A 9,149-nucleotide genomic window follows, 5' to 3' on the forward strand; every position below is an offset into this window, starting at 1 on the left:
ATTCTCCCCAAACTGAAACACTGTATTCACATTCATATCAGAAATGTCTCTAATCTACTTGTACTAATATTTTTTTATCTTCTGCTCATCAGAAGTACTGAATAGTCCTTCATCTTTCACCAGAAACCCACCACTTACCCTTTGAAGATTCCATTAAACTGCCCTGTTCTCTCACAAGAAGGAAACAAGTTCTCAACAGAAAATATTTAAACACATACCATGTCCATACATATTAACAGACAACACATATACAAACAACTGAATAATGGTTCAGAAGGATTATGATGTATAACCACCACGTCCACACAACGGCAATAAAAGTTCAGGGTTTTTTAGACAGCAGAAAACACAGAGTGGAGATATGTGTTAGATCTACTGGATTCCATACTATTTGATGCCATTGATGGGGAAAAGTATGAGGAAGAAGGCAATTACCCAACAATGGATATCAGTGATACCAACAACACCCTTAGTTTACGGAGACTCTGGTCTTAGGCACTGCCATGTTTAGCATGAGGCAGACAGACAGACTCTCTTGGAGAGATGAAAAAGAGTATGTACAGAAGAGTTTCATGAAGTAGAACCAAGATGTGGGAAGAAGTTCTTAGTGCAATGCCTTAACACAGCAGACCCTCCACAGACATCATTGCCAGTGACAGCAGCAGCAGCAATAGCTTCCCGTGCACCAAACGGGGGTGTAGAGGCAAGGAGTTGTACAGGGGTGGGAGGGGGCAACAGGAGGATAAACTCACCAGGAGTAGTGTAAAGCATACAGATGACAGTAATGAAACTCACATCTTGAAGAAGACCATTTTGTTTTAAGATGACTCTAATTTTTCAAATCTTCATTTTTAGGAAAAATGAACTCTACATTACTAAATTTCAAACTTCTGGTTCAAATGGTCTTCTCTGAAGCAACCAGAAACGTATAACACTATCCTAAATATATTCAAGAGCCATAGAAATTTGATAATATCCCTTAGTAGTTCTAAAGAAGTCTTACACTATGACATTTTATTCCACTTCTAAGATCTTTTCATCAATAAATATTCAAGATATAAAGATATCTATAAATGTTTATCTCAGTATTCTTTGTTAAAGAGAAAACTAAAAACTTTTTTATAGAGAAAACTACTTCATTATAGAGAACTAAAAACTACTTAATGAGCCTACAATAAATGACTGCTACTGTGATATAGTCATGACAAGTTATTTTATGTCTATTCTTAAGATTTTTGATAAAAAATAAATATATATACATAGAAATGTACAAATTCATACCATATCAATCACTGTTCATTTCTGGATTGTGTAAACTTGGGTAATGTTTGTCTCACTTTATATATATCCAAATATATATACATAAAACACTTGTTTTTTCAAAAGGTTCTTTCACTGATAATGCATTTGTTTCAATTAATTACACAGATAAGTTAAAACTGTAGAGGCAAGTTATAAATTATGAAGTGGTCAATTAATGTGTGTTTTAATGTCTATTGAATGCCTACTGTGGTCTGCTGCTGCTGCTGCAAAGTCGCTTCAGTCGTGTCCGACTCTGTGCAGCCCATAGGCGGCAGCCCACCAGGCTTCCTGTCCCTGGGATTCTCCAGGCAAGAACACTGGAGTTGGTTGCCATTTCCTTCTCCAATGCATGAAAGTGAAAAGTGAAAGTGAAGTCGCTTAGTTGTGTCCGACTTTATCGAGCCCATGGACTGAAGCCTACCAGGCTCCTCCGTCCATGGGATTTTCTAGGCAAAAGTACTGGAGTGGGGTGCTATTGCCTTCTCCGTGTTCTTCTATACAGTGCAGCTATTTTAGAGAAAAAAGGGGAGCAGGATTCTGAAACTTTGTGACATAAACATGATCTCCTCTCTTTTCACTTCCAACTTCCTTAAAACAAACAAGCTACTGAAGCCCATACACAACTGGGCTCAATTGAAGTCCTAGGTTTTGTTGGATCTTCTGAAGGAAAAAGCAGAGTAAGAGCCTTCTATCTCCCACAAAGTCTCCAAGATACCTTAGGAGACCAATTTTAAAAGCCCTGATAAATGAACTTCTATCATAGTGCCATAAGGAGTAATGCAGACCAATTCCCAAATTAAACTAGTAAAAATTATAACAATGACAATTTAGACTCTCAGAAAATGGCCCTAAAGATATGCAGAAAATGAAAATATATTTAACTGAAAAATCTACTAAAACATTTTAAGTGAGTCTGGGGCATTTGAACCATGGCCAGCCAGCTCAGTGCTTTGGAAATTCCACACCAGATTCGTGCACTGTAGCATGTGGAAGGATTCCTTTTCAACAGCTCTCAGTTAAAGGGCTACAGTATCTTTCTAGGAAAGGACATCAAGATTTCTAATCATGCTTCAGTTACCTGTTGCAGACATTATGTTCCAGTGAAATTCAGTCAGGAGTCAGTTCTTAAGTTCAGTCTCTCTTTGTGGGATGGAGGCTCTATTTTAAGTGAAGACTACTGGGGCCCAGATTACCCATACTTCAGTTTGCTTGTCCCGCATTTAAGAAGCAAGTAGAGAAACCAGAGGTTATAACGTGATCTATACCCCTTCATTCCCAGTTGAATGCGTACTTTATAATGAGTATCTCTCAGAAAGAAATATATCTTTGTCCCCACCCCCAACTTCAGAGCCCTAACTCAGATATTTTGCCTCAGGGTAAATGCAGTCCATAAAACAGAAAGCTCTGAATCTCTTCCCAAGCAACTGACTTAATTGAAACAGAGTGTGGGGAATTGAACCCAAAGGAATTTTCAAAACAATGGAAGTATGATGAAAAGTAATTAAAAAGAAACTGCTGGATTGCTTAGAAATATAAGGTGTACTATTATTTGACTAATTTTCCAGAAAAAATAAAAAAATCAGGGAAAGAGACCAAAACAATTTCAAATGAAGACCTTAAAAACTGTTCTTGTAAAGGAGCCTGAATTTCACTGAATCGTTCTGTAAGAAATTTATGCCTCAGGTCATTTTTGATGACGGAGAAATAAGCCAGAAATTAGTGGAGCTTAAGAGCTAGATGTTATTACAACAAACAAACAAAAATCATCATTCCAGGATGACAGTGCTCATGAAGACTTCACCTCCATGTGGCAATGACAGTGGCTCACATTATGGGGGTGAAATATACTTTGCTAAAATAATCTTGCTAGTCAGTAAACAAAGTAAGGAACAAACAGCAAAAACAAGTCCCAGAGAGTAGAAAGGGGAACATCCAAAGTTTCTACAACATTAAATATAAGTTGATAAATTTCTATAGTAGAACATTCACACAATTGCTACCTTTTTAAATATCTAGTTCCCCTAAAATATATATCAAATGTACACACACACACATATATATATACACACACACATATACATTTGTAAATATATATGTGCTAAGTCACTTCAATCAGTGTGTCCAACTCTGTGTGACCCCATGGACTGTAGCCCACCAAGCTTCTCTGTCCATGGGATTCTCCAGGCAAAAATAATGGAGAGGGTTGCCATGCCCCCTTCTCCAGGGGATCTTCCCGACCCAGGGATCAAATTCACAACTCTTATGTCTCCTGCATTGGTAGGAGGGTTTATTACCACTAGCACCACCTGGAAAGCCTTTATTTATATATATACACACACACACATATATATGTATATATATGTGTATACACCTCATGCGAAGAGTTGACTCATTGGAAAAGACCCTGATGCTGGGAGGGACTGGGGGCAGGAGGAGAAGGGGACAACAGAGGATGAGATGGCTAGATGGCATCACCAACTCAATGCACATGAGTTTGGGTGAACTCCGGGAGTTGGTGATGGACAGGGAGTCCTGGCCTGCTGTGATTCATGGGATCACAAAGAGTCGGACACGACTGAGCAACTGAACTGAACTGAACACATATGTATTATACATATATATATATATATACACATTTGATATATATATTTGGGGGGACTGGATATTAAAAAATGTAGAAACTGTGTCAATGTTATACCAGAGCAATTTTATCAATATGAGATGTATATAGATAGGTACAGATGCAGTTATAGGCATATCATGCAAGTAAATAGGAAGTTCTGACACGTACACAGAAAAAAGCAACTAAACAATGGAAAAATATACTCTGTGAGATCAACCACATGTGAGCTGTAACAGACAAAAACTTCAATATGACCATTATAGATATATCCCAAACTAAAGAGAACGATGCTAAACGAAGTAAAAAAATGTGATGATAATATTGCAGCAAAGGAAAATATTAATACAGAAATAGAAATAATGTGGGCTTCCCTAGTAGCTCAGCTGGTAAAGAATCCACCTGCAATGCAGGAGACCATGGTTCAATTCCTGGGTTGGGAAGATGCCCTGGAAAAGGGATAGGCTACCCACTCCAGTATCTTGGGCTTCCCGGGTGGCTCAGACAGTAAAAGAATCTGTATGCAATGCAGGAAACCTGGGTTCGATCCCTGGGTTGGTAGGAGGGCATGGCAACCTAGTTCGGTATTCTTGCCTGGAGAATCCCTGTGGATAGACGTGCCTGGAGGGCTACAGTCCATGGGGTCAAAAAGAGTAGGGCATGACTGACAGACTAAGCACAGTACAGCACAGAAATAATGTAAAAACTATAGCAATTTGAAGCTGAAAGATACAACTGGAAGAAACATTCCTTAGAGGGATCTACTAGCAGATTTGAATTGGCAGATGAAAGAATTAGTGAACTTGAAAATAAATCAATAGAGCTTATGAACTCTGAGTAATAGAAAAAAATGAAGAAAAATAAAAAGGTGGAGAGAAATGTGGAAAATCAATAGGTTCACCAATGTATGCAAAACAATTAACAATGTAACAATAAGTACAGTTCAGTTCAGTTCACTCGCTCAGTCACGTCTGACTCTTCCTGACCCCATGAATTGCACCACACCAGGCCTCCCTGTCCATCACCAACTCCAGGAGTTCACCCAAATTCAGGTCCATGGAGTCTGTGATGCCATCCAGCCATCTCATCCTCTGTTGTCCCCTTCTCCTCCTGCCCCCAATCCCTCCCAGCATCAGAGTCTTTTCCAACTCTTTGCATGAGGTGGCCAAAGTAGTGGGGTTTCAGCTTTAGCATCATTCATTCCAAAGAAATCCCAGGACTGATCTTTAGAATGGACTGGTTGGATCTCCTTACAGTCCAAGTGACTCTCAAGAGTCTTCTCCAACACCACAGTTCAAAAGCATCAATTCTGCAGTGCTCAGCTTTCTTCACAGCCCAACTCTCACATCCATACATGACTACTAGAAAAACCATAGCCTTGACTAGAGGGACCAGACTTATTTAAATGTAAATAGACTAAATGCTCCAATCAAAAGACACAGGGTAGCTGAATGGACAGAAAAAGAAGACCTATCTAAATGCTGCCTACACATGACTCAAACGATTTAAAGACACAAATAAAAAGTGTGAAAATGATGGGGTGGAAAAATACATTCCATGGAAATGGAAAGTTGGGGTAGCAATACTCATATCAAACAAAACAGATTTTCCTTAAAACAAAGACTGTAACAAAAGACAACAAAGAGAAAAAGAGGAAAAAAATATTTAAAGAAATGATAATTGAAATGTCTAAACCTGATGAAAAATTTTAATCCACACATCCATGAAGCCTAAAGGACTCTAAGTAGGATAAACACAAAGATATAGAAAAACATCATAGTAAGAAGATAAATAGGAAATAGGAGGCTTGAACACGCTGTAAACTAAATTGACCTAACAGAGCTCTATAGAACACTTAAAAGAGTAGAATATATACTCTTCTCAAGTGCACAAAGAGAATTCTCCAGGATAGGCCATAGAACAAAATTTAATATATTTAACAGAATTGAAAGACTATAAATGTTTATGAGGGCCTGGCTCAGCCCTTAGTGGCTCTGAGTCAGCTAGTCACTTCAGTCACTCATCTCTCAGCTGCCCTCGAAGACCCTGAGGGGGCTGATGGGCACTGGGCATTGTGAAATCCTGGCGGCGGCAGCAGCAGTGGGGAAAGCAGGGGCCGCCTGGGATGTTCAGTCATGACACAAGTGCTCACGGAGCAGATCCAGACGGCCACGTCCTGTTACCTCAAACGTCGGCAGTACTAGGATGTGCCTTGCCGGCTGAAGCAGGGTCAGCGCTGGTTGCAGAAAGCCCAGGAGATGGCAGCCAGCCTCGCAGCCCAGTCAGAATCTGGTTGTGCCTTCACAGTGTCTGCACCCTCTTGCGAGGGAGAGCCCCAGCAATATGAAGTACAATAGGAAGGCTGTGGAATTTTCTCACCGACTCTGACACCTGGCAGAGCCGTCAAGTGAGGAGGCCAGTGCCGATGACGTCATCGAGCAGCTGCGGACCACGCGGACCAGTAAGGATATCCTGTTTACGTGTAACTTCCGGCTGCAGGGCTTCCTGGACAACAAGTACGTGGTCTGTCGACCGGAAGACAAGCTGCTATTCCTTTCGCTGCTGCCCCCAGAGAGACGACACTGCACTGGGCAGAGTCATCGCCTGGCACATCGTGCCCGGTTTGCGGCCCGCCAAGAGGATGGACTACCAGCTCTACGCCAGCGGTGGCTCCTCCAGCGGCGAAGGCAGCGGCCTAGAGCCCACTGATGTGCCAAAACCTGTCCTGCGGAACGAGGAGGCGCTGGAGGCCCTGCGGGAGAGCATCAAGCGCATCTGGGACAGCCCCCAGTCCCTCACCACCATCTGCTTCTACGCTTTCTACAACACGAAGCAGCTGCTGAACACGGCGGAGGTCTCCCCCGGACAGCAGGCTGCTTGCCACCGGCTTTGACAACTCCTGTATAAAACTGTGGAGTGCGTGTTCCAAGAAGTTAAAATCCCAACCGCCTCAAGTCGACGCATCTCACATCCACTTGGCTCGTGATGTCCTGCAGGAGGAAGAGGACGACAGCGCAGTTCTGGAGATGAAAGTCCTGCGGGGACACTGCGGGCCGGTGTACGGCACCAGGTTCCTTCTGGACAGCTCCGCGCTGCTCTCCTGCTCTGAAGACATATCCATCAGGTATTGGGACCTGGGCGGCTTCACCAACACTGTGCAGTACCAGGGCCACACCTGCCCCTTGTGGGACCTGGACATCGGCCCGCACAGCCTGTATTTCGCCAGCGGGTGCCACGACTGCACGGCCCACCTCTGGTCATTTGATCGGACTTATCCTCTGCGAATCTATGCCGGACACCTGGCGGATGTGGACTGCGTCAAGTTCCACCCCAATTCAAATTACTTAGCCACGGGCTCGACCGACAAGACGGTGCGGCTGTGGAGCACCCAGCAGGGGAACTCGGTGAGGCTCTCCATCGGCCACCGCAGCCCCTTGCACTCCCTGGCCTTTTCCTCCAACGGTAAGTACCTGGTGTCCGCAGGCGAGGACCAGCGGCTGAAGCTGTTGGGACCTGGCCTCCGGGACCCTCTGCAAAGAGCTGCAGGGCCACACGGACAACATCACCAGCCTCACCTTCAGCCCGGACAGCAGCCTAATCGCGTCAGCATCCATGGACAACTCAGTGCGTGTCTGGGACATCAAGGGCACGCACAGCCGTACGCCCGCAGACGGCTCATCCAGAGAGCTCCTGGGCGTCTACACCCACCAGATGAGCAATGTGCTGAGCGTGCAGTTCATGGCCTGCAACCTCCTGCTGGTGACCGGAATCACACAAGAAAATGAGGAACCTCGATTTGTATATTTGATGTAATGAGTTGGTGCGTGCAAAGGGCACAAGACCGCAAGCCTTAGGACAGACGGATGAAATCACTGCCTGACTGTGAAAGACCCACAGATGTCCCGAGCCCACCACCCTCTTCTCAGTCTTTCTCCAGTGTGGAAAGACAGGGAGAGGAAGGGTGGTGATGGGAATGAACATGAAATCTTGAAACACAGAAATAGTTCTGTGTCCTCCTGTGGCTCTTTCCAGTCTCTGGCGCCAAGGCGACCTTCCTTCACTGGGGCTGCACTGGGCAGGAGGATGTTTGCTGGGTGCCCTCCATAGGAGCAATGCTTCAGGGTCACTGAGTGGAAGGGACTCTATCAGGGTAAGAATACGGGGGTGGGAATTAGGAAATGGGGCAGGGTCATGCTGGCAAATGTCTTTCCTTTTCTGTGATTGCAGAGAACTAGGATTCTTTATTGTGAAGAAGAGGAAACCCAGCACTGGCAGAGAGCCTTCTCTGCTCTCATCTTTCAGGTTTTTCTCCTGGCACTGGCTATGATACTTGGAAATTTGAGGTTCAGGGGATTCAGAGAACTTGGTTGCTCAGTCTATTGGGAGAAAGGAGAAATTTCTGGGTGACAGATCATTCCAGCTGATGTTTCTAGAAATGGGTGTGTGGATTTCACGGAGAAAGTTTTTGGCTCTTGCATGCATGGTGGGAAAGAAAGATTATTTTGGGGATTGCACCTCTATTAACAGTTCTATCCCCTGAAAAGGCAGATTGTGGTAAAGAAATGAAAATATTTGGAAGTGAAAAGTGGTAAGATAGAAAGTGTTGAATTTCCAGATAATTCTGAGGTGTGGCTTTTCCAATGTCTTTTTCTCCTGAAATGGTCCCTTCTACCTCCTGCTTTCCAATAGCAGTTTAATGAACAGTCTGTGAAACATATCTTAAGTATGAACACACGCATCAAAAACTGCACTCTGAGGATGAAGCAACTTCTGATTTGTTGGAAAAGGATTAAAAATTTCTGTTTCCTGAAGAGAAATTTTTTGTATTTTGTTTTCTATTAATATGTATTTAGTTCCAAAAAAATCAAGGTTTATGATCTTGTAACCAAAGTGGAATAAAATTTAAGTCAATAATAGAAAGAAATGGAGGAAACTCATAAATATGTGAAAATTAAAATAGCACATTCCTAAATAACATGCCAAAAAAGAAATGAGAAACTATAAATTACTTTTAATGAAATAAAGACACAACATGCCAAAACTTATGAATTTCAGTAAAAATAATGCTTAAGGAATTTTTATAGCTAGAAAGGTCTACATTAAGAGATCAATAACCCTTCAATTAAAAAATTAATTTTAAAAAGTGAAGCCTATGTCCAAAAGAAAATAAAAAGATTAGAGCAGAATTAATGAAATAGAAAATAGAAGAACAATATAAAAATAAATA

General features: G+C 42.6%; 1 pseudogene; it reads left to right on the plus strand.

Moving 5' to 3' along the window:
* The first annotated feature begins 6,057 nt into the window (after nt 1-6,057).
* LOC113880081 lies at nt 6,058-7,735 on the plus strand (annotated as a pseudogene).
* Nucleotides 7,736-9,149: the final 1,414 nt, after the last annotated feature.

The sequence above is a fragment of the Bos indicus x Bos taurus genome, chromosome 21 (genome assembly GCF_003369695.1).
Source record: "Bos indicus x Bos taurus breed Angus x Brahman F1 hybrid chromosome 21, Bos_hybrid_MaternalHap_v2.0, whole genome shotgun sequence".
NCBI classification, from domain to species: Eukaryota; Metazoa; Chordata; class Mammalia; order Artiodactyla; family Bovidae; genus Bos; species Bos indicus x Bos taurus.